General features: G+C 47.0%; 1 long non-coding RNA gene across 3 annotated transcripts in view; it reads left to right on the top strand.

The window, feature by feature from the left end:
- The window catches only part of LOC103228631 (uncharacterized), a 125,285-nt gene extending 113,649 nt beyond the window's left edge, over nucleotides 1-11,636 (top strand). The window contains exons 4-5 of one of the 3 annotated variants that reach the window (XR_012090656.1): nucleotides 1,493-1,625; nucleotides 3,069-11,636. This is a non-coding gene — a long non-coding RNA (uncharacterized lncRNA). Of the gene's footprint in view, nucleotides 1-1,492 lie in introns of all 3 variants that reach the window. The other 2 variants (XR_012090655.1, XR_012090654.1) reach the window with 2 other exon arrangements.
- The last annotated feature ends 7,621 nt before the right edge of the window (nucleotides 11,637-19,257 follow it).

The raw sequence follows: 19,257 nt of genomic DNA, 5'->3' as shown, positions 1-19,257 counted from the left end.
GAGACAGCGCAGCCAGAGCCCAGGAGGAGGGAATGATGGTGGACGGGCAGGAAGGGCTGGACCCACAGGGGCTTGTGGGCTTTTGCAGGAAATTATTTTATACCATGTGTGATGGGGAGCAAATGAAGGTTTGAAGCAGGAGAGAGACATCTTCTGATTCATATTTTAAGAGGGTCACTCGGGCTGCTGTAGGAAGGTTGTGTTAGCCCCTTACTACCTAGACCAGACAAGAAGTGGTGGGGGTCTGGACTGGGAGTTTGGGTGGCCATGGAGATGAAGAAATCCACTTAATATGGCAAAATATTGGAACTTTCTGGATATTCTGATGATTCATAGGGGACACAAAGAACAGATTTTTACCATCATGGTGCCCTTACACCCCCTGCTTTGCAGGACCCCCTCATGGAATAGAAGCACATCCAGGCTGAAGGCCCCTGTGTTCCAGGTGCTGTGTAGGTGCTGACCTGCCAGGTGACTCCATGATGGCTTCCATCCTCAGGGTCACCATCAACTAAGACAGACTGAAGATGTAAATAGTAATGGAAGGACATGAAAGGTACAAGAGTCAGAGGCCAGGCCAAGAGCGCAAGCTGAGCAAGGGACAAGGAAGGCTCCCTTGATGGCTGGGTCCAGAACCAGGACTGCAGAAAGGAGTTTTCTGGATAGAAAGGGGTGTGGGCCTTCCAGTCAGGTTCAGATCCACAGAAGCATGCACATGTGGTATGCTAGGGGCACCACCGTGCCATCAGGGAGGGCATGCTGGAAAAGAGGCTGCAGAATCTGGGACTCACTCTATCCTGGGGCAATGGGGAGTTTAGGAGAGGGTGAGTCAGATCAGTGTGGTGTTTGCCTAGAGTCAGGAAGATGAGTTAAGAGGTCTGTTGAAGTAAAATTATTCATTACAGAATAGCACCGTGTATGTTTCTAAAATACTTGGTGCCGTATTTATTCTCCTAAGGGATTCATCTGAGCACTTAGAAAAGAATAACTGGGCCCTTGAGTCTTGGTTGCAATCATTCATTCATCCAACCAGTATTCATCAAGTGTCTCCCACATGGCCAATGCTGGGGACCCAGTGGTGAAGTTGGAGGAGACTTCACTCGCACGCCATGAGAAGTGCTTTAAAGGAAGAGGACCAGATACCTGTAGAGCATGTTACAGAGGAGTCAGGTCTGGTCTGGGGTTGGAGGTCCAGGAAGTGACTGGAGTTGAAGCTTGAAGGAGTTGGTATTCAACATGCAAAACTGGGAAAGAGGTATTCGAAGGAAGTAGCTCGTGTGAGGGCCCTGGGGTGGGAGGGAGGATGGTTCATTTGAGAAGTTAAGAAAGCGCAGAGAGTAAGGAGGAGAACAGGGAGGGTTAGGGGAGGAGGGGGTAGGGCCTGTGCCAGGCCTGGCCCTGCCCTTTAAGGTGCCAAGTCCTTACAAGCATTTGAAGTTAAAACATGATGGCCATTTGTTGATGATTTCTTGATCTCTCTGTTTCCCCTTAGGCACTGGTGGATTCTCGACAGAACCACAAAGTGGAGTTGGCTACAGATGAGTCTGTTCATGGCCTCAGCTTCCCACCTATTCCTGAGTCACCTTTTGCCCCTCAGACAGAGATGGGATAGCGCCAGGATGTGGGTTTGTGTTATCTAATTTCTTGGAGTTTCTACAGGTTTTACCTGGTACCAGTGTGACCTTCCCATGTACCCTCTTGGTCAGCAACTCACAGTCTACTTGCTTTATTTTATAAGGAGTTAATCCCACTTTCTGGAACTTGCTCATTCTCAAAGTGAATCTAATTTCTTGGAGTTTCTACAGGTTTTACCTGGTACCAGCGTGACCTTCCCATGTACCCTCTTGGTCAGCAACTCACAGTCTGCTTGCTTTATTTTATAAGGAGTTAATCCCACTTTCTGGAACTTGCTCATTCTCAAAGTGAGTGGTTGTTAGCCCTCAAGACAGTCTGCAGAAATTTCAGCCCCCTGGGAAAGAAAAAAATGCAGGTCTCTACCTGATGCTTGGAAAGCCAGCCATGTTAACTTTGTCAACACCAATGCTCATCAAATATGCACATTTATCTAGTGTTCCCAACCTAGATTCCCAGCCTGGGATTCTGTGGGCCAGAGGCCCCAGGGTAGAGATTATAGCCTAACATCCCAGCCGAGAATCTTTGATTGCAGATAGGAAAAATCCAGACATTTCTGAACTCCAAGACCACAGTGATTTATGTGGCTTGGTGATAAGCTATTACTGATAAATTACTCGAAGTTTCTGCTTCCCCCGACTCTGGCAAGAACTTTGGCAGAACTTCTACGCCATATCCAGTACTAGGAACTTGCCAAGTTTATGTCCTTAAAATAAAGTGGGTTCCAAGATAGATGGCAGAAAGTGGGAAATGTGATTTTTCTTGATTGGGTAACTAAGAACCACACAGCAGGCGGGAGCCATTTTGGGCCAAAGAGCTGTTCATTTAAAGTGTTATATTGACACCTGGAAATAGGGATTAAACTTCAAATGCTATTTTCACGTCAAGTTTATGCTATATAATTTCAAAATGGTGATAAAATCCAGGCAGCTACCAAAAGGAGAGTTCCCAAGTGATCTTACTACTGGGTCTCCCTAGTACAGACATCCAGGATCCTGGACCAGCTGAAGCCGGGGGAGGAAGCACCCCGGTGGGTCACCGGCTGATGGAAAGGAGGCGCCATGATGGTTAAGTGTTTCCATGTTGGCTACCTGATTTCTTTTCAGCCGGTCTCAGCTTTGGTTGGTTTGTATGACTGCCTCAAATTCTCGGTGGTCACCCTTATTTTTTATTTGGAATGTGTTCCCCACTCTGTAGAGGACTGAGTCAGGGAGATTGCTGTGCATCCTTGAAGGGTTCCATTTTGACCCTGATCATCCTCCGTAGACATGGGTGCTACTCCAAGCGTGGCCTTGGAGGTTTGGGGACCCTGGACAGCATACAAATCAAGAGGTGAGGGACAGCCAAGGGAAAGAAACTACTCAGAATATGCGGTAAGAACCATGTCTGGTTTCTGTTTGGCAACACAATAATGGGATTCCTTGCATTTCTCCCAGAAAAGCATCAGTGGGGAAAAAACTTTGTTCTGGGAGGTGCAGTGATCATCAAATTCTATGAAGGCCCATCATTGGACATACTAAAGCTGTGGAGAGCTGTTTTCCCAGAGAAATACCAATGCACAGGTAAGTTTGTATTCAGGACCCAGGACTCCTTGGAGCCATGGATACCCACCCATGACCCCTATGGGATGGGGAAGTTCACAAAAGGCACAACAAAAAAAGTCTTTCAGGTGGGGCTAGGGAGGGCAGTGAAATGTTGGCTTATGCTTGCTTCCCGGTTCTCACTTCTGGCTGTTCTCTGTCCTCTCTCCACCTCCTCCTCCAGCAGCAGCAGCACAGAGGCATCTCTGCGCCCATCGGCCTGCCCCAGAGACCTCCCCAGCATGGTGTGGTGGGGCAGCTGGTGTTGTGAATCAGGCCGTTGCCAATCAGAGAACGGCTACTTCACAACACCAGGGCCGCACCACACTACAGGCAGCATTCCGGCTCCAGAACCTGCAAGGGCGCCCTCTGGCGAGGCAGCCACACCCACCGCAGAGGACCGTCAGCTCCAGAACCCAGGCAGTTCTGGGCTGGCTGCTGCAGCTCCCCTGCAGACACTGGCCTCCTGAGGCTGCTGTTTATCCCCCAACACAAATGCTCTGCTTTTAAAGAAAAAGACACTCCTGGTAACATTAGCTTCCTACAGAGAAAATGATGTGACCAGGCTTCCCACTGTGAAAATGAAGTTATGGGCCATCAGGAGGGTTAAGCGCCACTCAGCTGAACATTTCCTCCTAGGTGCCAAAACACCTAGGTGCGGAGCTGGGACTGTTGTTTTGATACTTGGTGATGGTAGCTTTGAATAGGGCAAAGTAGAGGAAAGGGAAGACCTAGTAATAGGACAGTGGCCTCCTGGAGAGAGGAAGGCTCTTTGTAGCCACATATATAGGTAATGCATCTACTTCCTAGATGATCCCAGGGTCCCTGGAGAGCAAACACCTTTCTTGGCTGGGGAGAGTTCCACAGCTCTCCATCAGCGCATATCCCAGTGACCTGAGTGCTGGATAAGAACCAAGCACGGGATTGTTCCTAGGGCACTGATCTGCCAGATACTCCATCAAAGGTAATACCTGCCATTCATTACCTGTGCTGACAGATGGGCTTCCTTTCCCCAGGTCCTTACAGCCATGGACCCAGCAGAGCTGGAAAACTAATGGAGGTCTCTAGAGTTGGAGTAGTATTTCATGCCTAACTTAAATCTTATATGTGACATCACCATTTTTCAGAGCCCAAGCAAGAGTTTTCAAGATAGAGTGGCTGAGTTGGCTAGTATCCTTTCCAAAACACTAATAAAAAGGAGGATGTTCCTCTCTCTAGCTTTTTATAGGACAAAGATCCAGAGCCACTCCGATTAACTCAGGCCCAGTCTATAGTCTGTTTGTATAGGGATCTTGCTGCTCTGAAAACCAGAGAGAGGGATAAAAACAAGCACCATGCAAACCGTGCATAGCACCCAGGTTACATAGAGCCTGAGTTAACCAGAGCCACCTGCATCTGTATCACCTTAGAATTCTGGAAGGTGAGTCTACTTCTTTAAAGTTCTATCCCTCACCCCATCCCTATATTGTTAATGGCATCTCTGAAATTTGTACTAAATTATGTTTAGGGACAAATATCTTCAAAGCAAAATAGTCCCAGTTTTCAGAATGGGCTTCTTGCCGTCTCCTTCATCCAGTTACCAACTCACCTACCACCAACGGAGTCCAAGCCAGAGCCACTCACGGTGTGGTCCATGGACAGCAGCTTCAGCATGTTGGAAAAGTAGGATCCCAAGGGCCACCATGCACCTGCTCCACCAGAATCTCCAGTGGCCAACTCGGGGAACATAGCAAGACTAAACTCTACCAAAAAAATGTTTTTAAAAATTAGACGGGGGTGTGGTGGCACACACCTGTAGTTCCATCAGCTACTCAGGCAGCTGAGGTGAGAGGACCTTTTGAGCCCAGGAGTTTGAGGCTGCAGTGAGCAGAGATTGTGCCACTGTACTCCAGCTTGGGTAACAGAGCAAGCCCCTGTCTCAAAAAAAAAAAAAAAGTCTCCAGTGGGGACAGCAAGCTGGGCAGGAACTCTGTTACAGGCACTCCAGGGGATGCTTCAAAACCACTTCCACCCGCTTTTGGGTCTCCCCACAACCTCTCCAGCTTCCATTTCAGCCTTATCTCTTCCACACATTATAACCAGAATGATCTTTTCAAAATGCACTCCTAAATCATGCAAATGCCTCCCATTCCTGGCCTTGTAACTGCTTAATGGGTTATCCTCACGCTAACTTCAGTGGGACCTGTGAATGACATCCACTCCCCTCCCCACCCCTCCTCCCTTTCCATAAGATCCCTCTGGCCCCTGCCGCAGGACCTTCATTCAGCTCAGCCCTATCTAGAAGGCTCCCAGCTGCCTCTAAACTCCCATCACTGATGCCTGACCGTCCTCCAGGTTTTAGACAGAGCTAACTCCCATTACCCAGAAGGCCAGGTCAGGTAACAGCTCTTCTGTGCACTCAGCAAGCTGAATTCCATCCCTTCAGAGCATTCATCTCATTTTGTCATTACTCGTTCATGAATGGGAATCTTTGCTGAATCTGTGTCTTTCCCACTGGCCATAAGCTCCTTGAGGGCAGGGTTATTCAGCTTCATTCACTGCTGTACCCTCCAGCCTAGTTCAGTGTCTGGCACTGGTAGACACTGAATAAATCTGTTCAATGAATGGAGGAGCACAGCCCAAGCCCAGTGTCCTTCAAGGTGAGACCCTCTTGCTATTTGTTGAAGCCCTGGGTCTTTGTTTCCTTTCAGTGGCATCATTATTAATAGTAGCAGGCAATTACAGAGTAGAAACTGCCAGCCACTGCCCTGAGCCCTCCATGTACATTTAGCCATGTACTTGGTGCCTCCATTTCCTCCTCATAAGCAGGCAGGTCATGTAACCACCCTATCAGGTAAGTACCAAGACCACACCATCGATATTGTTGGTGATTGGTGTCACTACTGTTTAAACCCAAGCATTCTGGCCTCAGAGTCCATGTGTTGAGCCACTGCCTCCTACTGCTGAGGAACCAACGTGAAGGGGACAAAGGTGATGACGGAAGTCCAGGGCTGCTCCCAGGGACTGAGCAAAAAAGCCTTCTCCATTCTCAGAGGCTTCCAGTCTGGTTTCTTAAACCAGGTAGACCAGGCAGTGTTCTCTCCCTTTGTGCATTTGTAGATTCTAACATTGTTTAAAACACTTCATAATGGAACCTGATTAAAAACCTAATAAAATATAAAATGGGGTCAAGTCCAGAGAGAGAATGAGACAACCATTTAAGATCCAGAGGATGCTCTACTTAATTTTGGTATTGAGCTGCTGAATTCATTTGAAGTTTGCACAGTGACCTTCAGAGGTCGAGACCACAAAGGCAAATTGTGCTCCCCACCCACCTCACCCCACCCCTGTCCAGAACTGTTTCCTCAAGACTAGCCTAAGCGAGCACAACCTTGGGCTGCCTCCCGCGCATGCTTAGATCCAGCCAGAGCGCCACCGCTGGGCCACAGACCTCCATTCACATTGTGGCTTCTTTTCCAAAGTGTATTCACCTCATTGAGAACAGCCTCTCCCCTCCTGAACATTCCAGACCTTCCACTTAGGCTGACTTAATGCCACCTGGCCAGAAAAAAACAGTGTCCATTCCCCCTTTCCTAAAACCTTGATTTTGTGATCATTTGAAGCTCTGACTTTAGAATCTCTGTATTATAACTTCCTTGGGATCCCGCCTTTGCAGCTAGCCACATTGCAAATTATAAGACACTCTCTGGAGGCCAGTTGTAGACAACCAAAAGCCCTGGTGATGTAGGGAGCTCGCTAGACACACACTTTTATACCCACCACCTTGTCTTAAGGTGGTTACCATCTGCTGACCCCAGTCAGCTCTTCTGGGAAAAGCTGGGTTTGGGAAAGGAGTTCCCCAAATGTATTTAATAGCAAATGGAGCAATGGTTCTCAAAGTGTGCTCCCTGGAGCAGCAGCGGCACCAGCATCTCCTGGGAACTCATTAGACATGCACATCCTCCAGCTGCACCCACCCCTGCTGAGTTAGCAGCTCTGGGGTAAGGCCAGTGCACTCAAGTTTGAGAACTACCAAAATAAAGTAAAAGATGGGGTAGAAAACCCCTCGAGTATCAAACGTTAGAAGGCCACAATAGTGGAGCGTCTGTGCCTACCATTTGCAGAAATGTGGCAAGTTTAGGGTGTTTACTAATGCATGTTGAATAATGATTCTCTTAAAACTTTTGTGAATTGTAAAAGTAAATCCCTAGGGATGCTGGGCAGTGATAACCTGACTCTCCCATTTTCACCTGCACACACATGCCCAGAACATCCTCTTCTCCTTCATAACAGGGAAGTTGGAAGGTAAAAGTTATTTTCTACCAATATAAAGTCTTATATTTTTATTTATTAAATTCTTAACACAGTATATGGCACAGTTACCTTTTAAAGGCTTTCCATTTATTTAATCTGAGCCCACAACAACCCCATTTAAGGAGAGGAACTAAAGCCAGAGAGATTTAGGAGCCAGCCTGTACCTCAGGGATGAGAGACATTACTTGCTGGAGCAGAGGTCTGAGCTCAGCAATGCTCCCAGACCCACACTTGCCCTGTGCTTTTGATTTTCTACCTCCCTAATGAACAAGTGGGGATCATAAAGTCAGCTGTGCCCAGCTTAGAGCACCTGTTTCTGTCTGAGCAATGAAAAGCCATTTGATTGGCAGTCAACTTGGAGAAACTCTGACCTTAAATGATAGTGCCATAAAGACCAAACACACTGGGCAGTCATATCGTTTCAACTTGACAAAATTTGTCATACTTTTTTCTCAAGGCGGCCTTCTGGTTTTTTTTGCTAGTGGCAGGGGTAGATTTCCTTGTTTTACTGGTAATTATCACCTTTTACCTTAGACTTCATAGGTGGTCTTTTATGCATTCCTCGTGAAAGCCATAGCCAAAAGCCTTTTCAACCCCAAGCATCTGTCTCTTGGTAGGTACTGGCTTCAGGCAAGTGGCTTCTGTCATGAAGAAAATATAATAATTTGAGTGTCATTGCTACAAGGCAAGTGTTCCTATGTACTCCATCACACCAACTGCAGTGAGACTATCAGGAAAGCTTTGGGTACCCTCCCTGGGAAAACTGCACATCACTCTGCTGAAATTTCAGGAAAAGTTTACGGGTCTCAAGGACAGAGCTGAAGTCAAAAAATTTCCCCTTCATGTTAACTTTTATGGATTTTTAAGGGGAGGGGCAAAAAAATTCATTTCACCATTCCCTTTGTCTTCTTAAAACTCAGAAGAAACCTCACACACCAATGAGTTTGAAATCGCTATTTTAAAAGGCATAGCAGAATTTTGATAGAAAAATAGAGCAAAATAAGCAGTAAAATCTCATCCCTAACATTCTCCAGCTGCCTGACATCCTGGTTCAGTTCCGGAGACTTTGCATTGCTCCCTAGTTCCAGGGGGTGGCACAGGAGCCAAAAACGAGACCTGAGGCTGAGGCCCAACAGAAGATGAAACTTGGGAGCAGCCTCAGCTCCAGGAATCCTCACTTCCTGGCACAGCAGGTTTGGGTGCCGCAGAGCCCAGGGCTAGGCGCCTGCCAGCAGTCCATCAGTCACAGTCTCAGATGAGTGGCATCAAGGTGGAGCCCACTGAAGTGAAAGGAGCTATGAGGGACACCTGCAGCAGAAATGTCTGCCCCCCGCCTTGTCCCACTGAGGCTCCATCTCACAGTTGGAGAAGTGGAAGCAAAGGAACCTGTCCTAGACCACACAGCCTGGCCCTCTGTTTCCAGAGCCAGATCTTTGTGCTCTGGAACAAAGACAGTGATCCCATTAACCCACTGGCACGCACTCTGTGCCAGGCACTTGGTCTGTGTCGTCTCATTGCGGCACAGAGCAGCCCTGGGAATGGAAGCAGTATCATTCCCATTTTTCAGGTGAGGTACAGGCTCAGAAAGGTCAAGAAACTTGCTCACGGTCTCACAGCTGGTGAGTAGGTTGTCAGACTCCAAAGATGTGTGCTGCTAACCCTGCCCAAAGGGACTTCATCCTCCTCCCTCCTTCCTAGACAGTTCTCCCGACCACCGCCAACAGGCAACGTAGGTGTGATTGCCTTCAAACGTTTTCTACCTGCCTTCAAGCTTGAAGCACTAGCGACTGAGGGAAGAGAGAACTGGAAGTGAAGGAAGAAAAAAGAGCTATTGCCCTCCTGCGGTGAACCTCCAAGGTTGTTCCCTCAGGCCTGACTGGACTGGAAGAAGCAGGGTGTGGGTGTGTGTGGGTGTGTGTGTGTAATTGACTTTGTGACCATGAAACTGAGTTAATACTCTTCTGTCTTTGCCTATTTCTTCTTGTCCATTGCCTAGAGGAATACCCATTAATGTTTAAGAGGCATGGAATGATAGAAAATAACACTGTTCAAGGACCAAAAATTTTAAAATTGCTGACATACAGCATAGAATGTGAAAGTCCCTGATAATCTTATCCTTAGGGATAACCACTTGCCATTTTTTACAATTTGAATTTTTTTATGATTACAAAAGTCAGACACATTTAAAAATACTTTAAAACAAAATAAAAATAAATGCTTCATTGCTCAGGTTACCCTAGTACATGCAAGGTCTGAGACCACATCCATCAATGCAATTTGCTGCATGGATTACCAGATCTCCCCACCATTGACCTCTTGATTTTTTTTTACTCTGAGAGCAAACAGAATGGGCAAGGGCTGACCTGAAATCCTTTTGAAACACAAGCTGGATCCTAGGGCTTTGACCTCCACTGCTCACTGCCACACAGGATCCATCTCTGTGCCCCACTCCACCCCACCCCACTGGCCTTCCTGCTGCTGCTCACACAGGCCTACTCCTAAGGCTTCTGCATACTCTGTTCCCTGCAGAGGCCTCTCTTCCTCTGAACAAATGTGGGACCCATCTCTGCCAAGGCTGGGAAGCAAACAGCCCCCACTTTGCCTTGCCAGCCTGTGTTTGCACCATTCCTGTGGTGGCCTCTCCCAGCTGCTTTCACGTGGCATTTGAGCTCTGGGAAGCTGGAAGTTTGTGGAGTCCAGTTCCCTCATTTTGCATATATGGACGATAAAGCCCGCAGGCAAGGGCTCTGACAAAAGGAAAAATGCCTTCCATTTGGCATTGTGATGCAGAGGCTGTCACAGACAAGCCTGGGAATTTGGGATACATCTTGCTGAGCCTAGAGACAGAAAAGAGCTTCCAGGCTGCCTTCCCTGAGCCCCAGGCCAGGCCCCTCCAGGACACACTTGCATGGCACCCTGTTCTTCAAAACACTGCACACTAATGACGATGCAAAGGATTAACTGACTTTTCCATATTCTTGTTTTCTACCAAGCGATAAGCTTCAGAAGGACAAGGTATGAGTCCATTTTGCTTTTTGCCTTCCCCAGCACATGGCACAATGCCCAGCACATAGTGTTTTGAGAGACGGCTGACTGGCTGTCTCATACAAGGTCCTGCTCTGTTGGGCACAAGGGCTGCTTAACACATTCCTGTGCTACAAAAGACGGGTAGTGCTCCTCTCCTCTAGGAGCCACCAAATAAATTCAGATACGAATGCCAAAAAGAGGGCAGCGCCAGCTTAGGGAGAGAGTGCCTTGATAAGGCACTGTTTCTATCCATGGAGGCAGTGTGGAATGATAGGAATGATCCAGGACCTAGAAGAGAGAGCTTAAGTCTTATTTGCAGCCAAAAGCCTTCAAACCTGAGCTAGCCAGAACTGTTGTGTCAGAATTCTCACCCATGACAAGCAGCCTGGAGGTAGGGAGTCCAGGGTTGATGCATTGACTTAAGGTGTCATCAAAAGCTTAGACTACCCTTCTGCTGCACCACCCTTATCACCTCGTGATCACAAGAGGACTACTGTTCAAGTCATCACTTCCACATTCCAGAAGGAAGAAAGGAAAGGTAGAGGGGCCAGAAGTATCTCCACCTTTTATCAGGAGGCATTAGCTTTCCCAGAAACTTCCATGTCCACCCAGCAGACTTCCACTTACATCTCACTAGACAGAACTCCTATCACTTGGCCACCCCAGCAGTCAGGGAAGCTGGAAAGGTGAGCATTCAGCTGTAGAGAGTGGAAACACCAGCAGCGAGGGAAGAACAGGTCAGTCATCACTGTAGAGTTCCCTGCCCTGCAGCAACTGCCAAAACTAGGTAAATTATTTTTTACCATAACAGTGTTTTTGTGGATTTTCTTATTACAAAAGCAATGCCTATACATTGTTACTTTAGAAAATAAAGATTTTAAATCTTCAACAAGCCCATTACTCAGAAGTGACAACTGTTATTCCTGGTTTATTAGCTTTCTAGATCTTTGTATTTTTTTTTTTTTTTAACATGGGTGGAACCACAATATGGGTTGCTTTGAAATTAGCCTTTGCACTTGGCATTGTGAAAAATCTTTCCAAATCATTAAATGTTCTCTGCAGAATTACATTTTATGTATTTGTGTTCCATTGAATAAGGCACATAATTTGTTTATTCGGTCTCTTGGTGTTAGGCATGTTTATAAAAGTAAAATGTGAGAAACCAAAACTAGTGATTCTCCTTGTAGCTTAATCTTTGACCCAGGTGTTCCCTGTCTAGGAACGTCTTGGAGTATTTGTGGATGTGTACATCTTCACAGCTTTGGAAACTTCCCACAGAATTGCCTTTCTAGATGAACTGTTCCAATGTACAATCCCAAGAAATGAGATTGCCCATTTCCACCTCCTAAAATTTTCACCAACACTTAAAAAAAAGGACTGGGGAACAGGAATGGTAACCTAGCCCGGCCCTCTTGTTTCCCAGATGAGAGAATAAAGGGAAGTACTTGCGCAGGACATACAGCGTGGCCAACCCTGGAACCCAGGCGGCAAGATGGAAGGCCAGGCCCCTCCGGGGTTCTCAAGGAGAGACAGACAAGGTCAGACTCAGGGGCATGATGCCTTGTAGACCGTGGGTGTGTGCAGTCCCAGTCCCTGGTCTGGCAGTTCCTGGGTGGACAGATTTGCTTATTACTCAGCATTGTATTTCAACTCAAGTTGTGTGACCCTAAGCTGCTCACTTAACTGTTTCTGGGATCAGTAAAAAGAGGAAATAGGGCCCAGAACCAGGTCCTGTTGTCAGCCATCATGTCTGTCAGGGACTGAATTGTGTCCCCCTGACATTTATGTATTGAAGCTCTAACCCCCAATGTGATTGGAGATGGGGCCTTTAAGGAGATCATCGAGGTGAAATTAGGTCATAAGGGTGGGGCCCTAACCCAATAAGACTGCTATTCTCTTAAGAAGAGGAAGAGACTCCAAAAAGGTGAGTTACCAGAGGAAAGATCATGTGAGGACTCAGCGAGGAGGTGGCCTTCTACAACCCAGAAAGAGAGGTCTTGGGAGAAACCAAACAGTCCAAGCTACGTTGATCTTGGATTTCTAGACTCCAGAACTGTGAGAAATATCTTCCTATTGTTTTAGCCAACCAGTCTGTGGTATTAGGGCAACTGTAGAACACTCATACAGTGCCCCAACAGGTGTAGCAATCACTGCTACTTTTCCTGACTCCCAAGCCACAAGTGTCAGATACCCTAAAACGGGAGTCAGATTCTTTTCATAATCCTTGAATATGCATGTGGCAGATGCTATGAACGCCCCACCCAGGACTGCGATGGACATTTCCCTGCATGCTGACTGCATCCATGCCACCCCTCCCCAGCTATATATACCTGAAGTTCTTGCTAGTGCCCTGGGAGCCGCTTAGCCTACATATAGGCCATAGGTGCTAAGTGCCTGGGAACCAACGCCCATGAGGCTGTATTCCACCAGTGAGGAATGGAAGTCAGAATTGTCCCAACATTCTGCTCAGCTCCTCAGATGGTCTCCAGCAGGATGGAACTCCAGTTGCCCATGTGGACTGGTTCATTGATGCCCTTTATTGGCTCATATTCCTCTCCTCTCACACCTCCCTCCCCCACAAACTCATTCCAGGACCACTTCCTGGAATGTCCTCTCAGGTAAACTACTTGCCACAGCATCTGCCTTTGAGGGAACCCAAACTAAAGCATGTGAAAAAGCTGTGGAAGGAGTTGTTGTTTTGTTTTAATAGACTATATTTTTAGAGCAAAACTGAGTGGAAGGTACAGATTTCCTATGAACTCCCTCCCCCATACCTGCACAGTCTCCCGTTATCAGCGTCCCCCACCAGAGTGGTATATTGGTTGTAACTGATGAGCCCACCTTAGCACATCATTACCACATAAAAGTCCATAGTTCACATTAGGGTTCACTCTTGATGTTGTATATTCTATAGGTTTTGACAAACTTAATGACATGTGTCTTCCACTATAGTATCATACAGAATAGTTTCACTGCCCTAACTATTCTCTGCACTCCACCTATTCATCTCTCCCTTTCCCCTAATGCCTGGCAACCACTGATCTTTTTACTTTTGATGTTGTATATTCTATAGATTTTGACAAACATATAATGACATGTGTCTTCCACTATAGTATCATACAGAATTGTTTCACTGCCCTAAATATTGTCTGTGCTCCACCTATTCATCTCTCCCTTTCTCCTAACCCCTGGCAACCACTCATCTTTTTACTTCGTTTTGCATTTTCCAGAATATCACATCGTTGGAATTATACAGTATGTAGCCTTTTCAGATTGGCTTCTTTAACTTAGTAATATGCATTTAAGGCCCTTCCACGTTTTCTGTGGGTTGAGAGCTCTAAATGACCTTAGGTTTCGCAATGACTTCTTAGATACGACACCAGAGTCATAATCCTTGAAAGAAAGAATTGGTAAGCTGGGGCCGGGCGCGGTGGCTCACACCTCTAATCCTAGCACTTTGGGAGGACGAGGGGGGCGGATCACAAGGTCAGGAGATCAAGACCATCCTGGCTAACGCAGTGAAACCCCATCTCTACTAAAAAATAGAAAAAATTAACCGAGTGTGGTGACAGGCGTCTGTAGTCCCAGCTACTCTGGAGGCTGAGGCAGGAGAATGGTGTGAACCTGGGAGGCGGAGCTCGCAGTGAGTCAAGATTGTGCCACTACACTCCAGCCTGGGCGACAGAGCGACACTCTGTCTCAAAAAAAAAAAAAGTAAGTTGGGCCAGGCGCGGTGGCTCACGCCTATAATCCTAGCACTTTGGGAGGCCAAGGTGGGTGGATCACCTGAGGTCAGGACTTTGAGACCAGCCTGACCAATATGGTGAAACCCTGTCTCTACTAAAAATACAAAAAGTAGCTGGGCATAGTGGCGTGTGCCTGTAGTCCCAGCTACTGGGGAGACTGACACAGGAGACTTGCTTGAACCCAGGAGGCAGAGGTTGCAGTGAGCTGCAATTGTGCTACTGCCCTCCAGCCTGAGTAACAGAGCGAGACTTTGTCTCAAAAAAATATAAATAAATAATTGGTAAGCTAGACTTTACTAAAATTAAAATTTTCTCCTCTGTGAAAGACACCGCAAAGAGAATGAAATGACAAGCCACGGACTGGGAGGAAATACTGCAAAAGACATATCTGATAAAGGACTGTTATGCGAAATATATGAAGAACTCCCGAAACTCAACAACAAACAACCCAGTTTAAAAATGAGCCAAAGACCTGACAGATACCTCACCAAAGAATATATACAGGTGGCAAATAAGCATAGGGAAAGATGCCCCACATCATATGTCATGAGGGAAACACACATTAAAACAACAATGAAGTACCACTACACCCCTATTAGAATAATCCAAGTCCAGAACACTGACAACACCAAATGGTGGTGAGGATTGGAGCAACAGGAACTCTCATTCACTGCTGGTGGGAATGCAAAATGAGACAGTCACTTTGGAAGATGTTTTGGCAGTTTCTTACAAAACTAAATATATTCTTTTCATATGACCCAGCAATAACACTTGTTGGTATTTTACCCAAGGGAGTTGAAAATGTATGTCCACACAAAAACCTGCAGATTGATGTTTATATTATAGTAGTTTTATTCTTAATGGCTAAAACTTGGAAGCAACCAAATGTCCTTCAGTAGGTGAACAGATAAATAAGCCATGGTACATCCGGACGATGGAATATTATTCAGTGCTAAAAAGAAAGCTCTGTTTTTAACCCAAGATAGACCCAAGTGCATATACACACACACCACCCAAATAGAGCATTTTGCTTAGGGGGCAATGAGCAGCCCCCGAAGCTGCAGAGCCCAAGTCCTTATTATGGGGATGATGGCAGTTGAAGCAATGGCCTCTGCCACAGGACGTCAAAGCAGGAGCCTTGGAGTTAGACATAGCTGGGTCCCAATCCCAGCACTCACACTCACTAGCAGGAAAATCCTGGGGGATAACTAGCTAAGTCTGCATTTCATTAACTGGGGGAGTGGAAATAACATCAACTTCACAGGATAAGTGAGAGGCCTGAGAACAAGATGAAACGGTGTCAAGATAAAACTGTGCTCAGTGGAAGGCAGCCATGGAGCAGTGCAGCAGATCAGATCGCCCTACCAGGAAGGACTTGCTGTTCAGCCACAAGGAGCACAGTGAGCTGACAGCCTCCTGCTGCAAAGCCTTCAAGTATGCCTCAGCTGCTTTTGAGCAGAGGCCATATTCTTTCCGGGCAGCCCCCAGCTAAAGACAGAGCACAGTAGAGTACTAGGGCCTGGCCATTTGTATCCAATATAGGGCTTCCCAAAGGGGAAACCTGTGTGCAGGAGCTCTATGTTGAACTGGCTGAGACCTTCAGGTTATATTGCAGGCTGAGGTTCTCCTGCCCAATCCTGCTTCCCCTCCTCTTTCTTTCACCGGCATCCCACTCCTCCTGCCCCCATGCAAACCTCTCTCACTCCTGCTTCTCTCTCAGCTGGGTCCACTGAAAGAGGATGCTAACACATCTTTCTCTTCCTCCCTTGTTTCTGTACCTACTGCACAAAGTAGCAGCAACAGAGGCAGGTTTTCATTGGGTTTCATTTGACAATCTCTAGATATTTAATCATGATGGGATCCTCCAAAGGAATCACGATCATTCAGGGCTCGTCCATTGCAACCGAGAGAGAGACCCCAGTTAATTGGATAAGAAAAGGCATAAGAATGCGTTGGAATACCATGGGATACTCAGAGAACTTAAGGAAAAGCTAAAGAACCAGACTCTGAAAGGGTAAGAACCTGATGATCTCACAATCTCTGAGAATTAGTAAGCTCTTTTTTTTCAGACCACCACTGTTGACAGCAATAAGCTCCAGTAAAATTTTTGTCCTTGTAACATCCCACTCAGGACTCAGATTCCAAGGAGAAGGTGTCTACTTGAACCAGGAGGTGGTGGGGTGCTCTGAGAAGCAACTATTCTTCCACTAATGGACAGACCCACTGACCTTGTATCCAAAGCAAGATCAGGGCACCTGCCATCAGAAGGTGGATGGACCTGCCAGGTGGCTAACTCTACCCACAGCATCCAACAGAATCTAATGGGAGAAGAAAAAGTGTCCACTCTTCTCCAATTCCTGCCAAGAGCTCAAATGTATCTCCAATTCATTTCCACCTAACCACCATCTACTCCTCCCCTAAGAGTTTGAGTTTCTTGGGTTCAGTATCATTGTGCCTAATCTTAAATTTTTTCATCCTCCCAAGTATCAGAAGGAGTCAAGAAGGATATAATCAAACACTCTCAAAAATACTTATTTGGGATATAATAAGCTGCTTTTCTTGCCTGCAAAAGAAAATAAGTCCTCCCTGACCCAACCCCTCCCACACTTGCCACCAGCACCACGATGGAGGACAATCAGCCTTGAGAGTACCAGTTTCATCACCAGGCCCTCAAAGGTCTCAGGATTTATTGAAATATTTAAAGGCCATTTCATGTTCCTTTAACTTTCCAAGTTAAATACCAACACAAAAAGCACTTCTGATAGCTGGGGATATTCATTGACATCCAAGAGGTCCACAGCAGGAGATGTGGCACCCTGCCCATATCCTCTAGGCAGGTATTCACCTTTAAACCTTACAGGCTGCTGCCTGCCCACTCTCCGCCTAAGAACTTTTGTGGGGCTTTATTTTTGTTTTGATTGCTCAAAGGTCATACTGGAACTGCAGAGAGTAAATCACCCCTAGGAGAAGCTCTCATCCAGTGACAGATGGGGACCAAATAAATGCACCAACTCCCTTGTCCTTGGGGGAATACCGTGTGCTTACACAGTTTCCCAAGTTCCTCGGTGGGACTAAGCTCCACTTGCCCACAACAGTCACTTTTGAAAATGCACCTGTACTGGCCACTTTCCTTTCCTGTCTCACTTTTCCTCTCTACTGCTGCTTCCTTGGATCCCCTCCCAAACAAATTACTTGCACATAAATCATTGTCTCAGTCTGTGTTCCCCTAGAAGTAGACTCCGAGACAAAGCCCATCTTTAATCAGTTAAAGTTTCTGTCTAGAAAGACTTAAAGCACAGCAGCTTCCCTCTGATGCTGGCAGAAGTCAGGGAAGGAAGCACCAGGCAGGAGCCCCTGGCCAGCTGAGGGACACCTGCCTGTGCAAGTCACCCACCTTCTCCCCTAAGCTACTCAGGAGCCCAGCCCTTGTGTCACAGCGGTGGGTTCTGCCCTCTAGGCCTGGGGGGTTCTAGGAGGATGCTGCTAGGAATGGAAGGGATGCAGATGCCAACAGCCTTTCACTGCCTATAGGCACATTTCACACTGACAGGCTACCGGGGGTGTAACACTATTTTTATTTAAAACACCGGTTGCCATAGTAACATCCACACGACCCAATACTTATTCTAAGTCACACAGAAAATACCCTTGGGAAGGGAATGAGAGAAGCACTGTGTGAGTGCAGTGCAGCCCTGGGAATCAAATAGCAAGCAGGCAGAGCCTGGAAAAGAAAATGCCACCACAGCCCACCTGTCTGAGCTCCTCCTCCAAACACCTGCCCAAGTCTTCCTGTGGTTTGTTTCACTTTGCAATTGATGAAAATGTTCAGAGGCCTATGGAGAGTGCTGCAATCTGCCCAGGACTTGTGAGCTGCAGCTCTTCTCTGGAGGTCAGAAGTTTCCTCCAGAGTGACCTCAGCCACAGGTCAAGATGGGTACTAAGAACAAAACCTTCAGCCCTAGGCACAGGGTGGTGAAGCATGCAGGAGGGCAGGCTCCCAGCTGCAGCCAGCTTTCCACAGCAGCTAAGGAGGCAGGGAGTTTGCATCCCCACCACCCTGCAATGGGAAGTCCTGGTCTGGACCATGTCACCTGGGGGGTACCCCCAAAGGAGAAAAGGAAAAATCAAAAAGGAATTAGCTTTTAAGGACCAGAACGAAAGCTCATTCTATAGCACCCCCAGGCCTGGGCCATCAGGATTTCAGTTTTTGTGCACCGATAGCAGTTTCTTTACTTCCTCATTAGCAAAAGCCCTGGACAGAGAATGTTAACATCCGAGGCCCTCAGAGACACTGAGGACCCCTGAGTGTCCCTGTGAGGCCTGCAGGGCTCTGGACAGAGGCTATGGTGATTCAGCTCAGGTTGGGGCCTACCAGCCTGGCTGCCAGGGTAGCTCAGTGTGCCTTGCCTATGCCACGCCAGGCAAATTACTTCCCATTTCTGAGCCAGAGTTTTCATCTATGCCCCAGGCACAACAGTACCCATTTCACAGGTTTATCATAAGGATTAGATGATGATTGTAAAGTACCTACACATAGAGCAACCACTGATTAGTAATTGTTGATATGATTCTCAGGGAGCGGTGGGTATATATATCATCCTTGAGAAGCACCAACTGGACAAATCACACTGAGCTTCTCCCTTCCCCCGATGGTTTGGTGACAATAATTACAATATAACCATGGCAAGTATCTATTGGATACTTGCTGTATGCAAGTGCCTGACAGTGATTCTGTAAAGGTCTGTGTTCATACATAGTGGGAAACTCTAGTTTCCCTATCACAGATGGTAGATAACCTACCCAAGCAGCTAGTATGCTGTGGAGCTGGGACTTGAACCCGGATCTGGCTCCTGAGTATGTGCTTTTAGACATCATGCTATGAAAGTGATCACCTGGGACTGCCTTACCCAAGAAGATGGTAGCAAAAGAGCAGGTAGAGATGTTTGCAGAAGCAGGGCGGGCCAGCCCTGGCTTTGTGG

The sequence above is a fragment of the Chlorocebus sabaeus genome, chromosome 22 (assembly GCF_047675955.1).
Source record: "Chlorocebus sabaeus isolate Y175 chromosome 22, mChlSab1.0.hap1, whole genome shotgun sequence".
Taxonomy (NCBI): Eukaryota; Metazoa; Chordata; class Mammalia; order Primates; family Cercopithecidae; genus Chlorocebus; species Chlorocebus sabaeus.
This window is presented reverse-complemented; position numbering and strand designations above follow the sequence as displayed.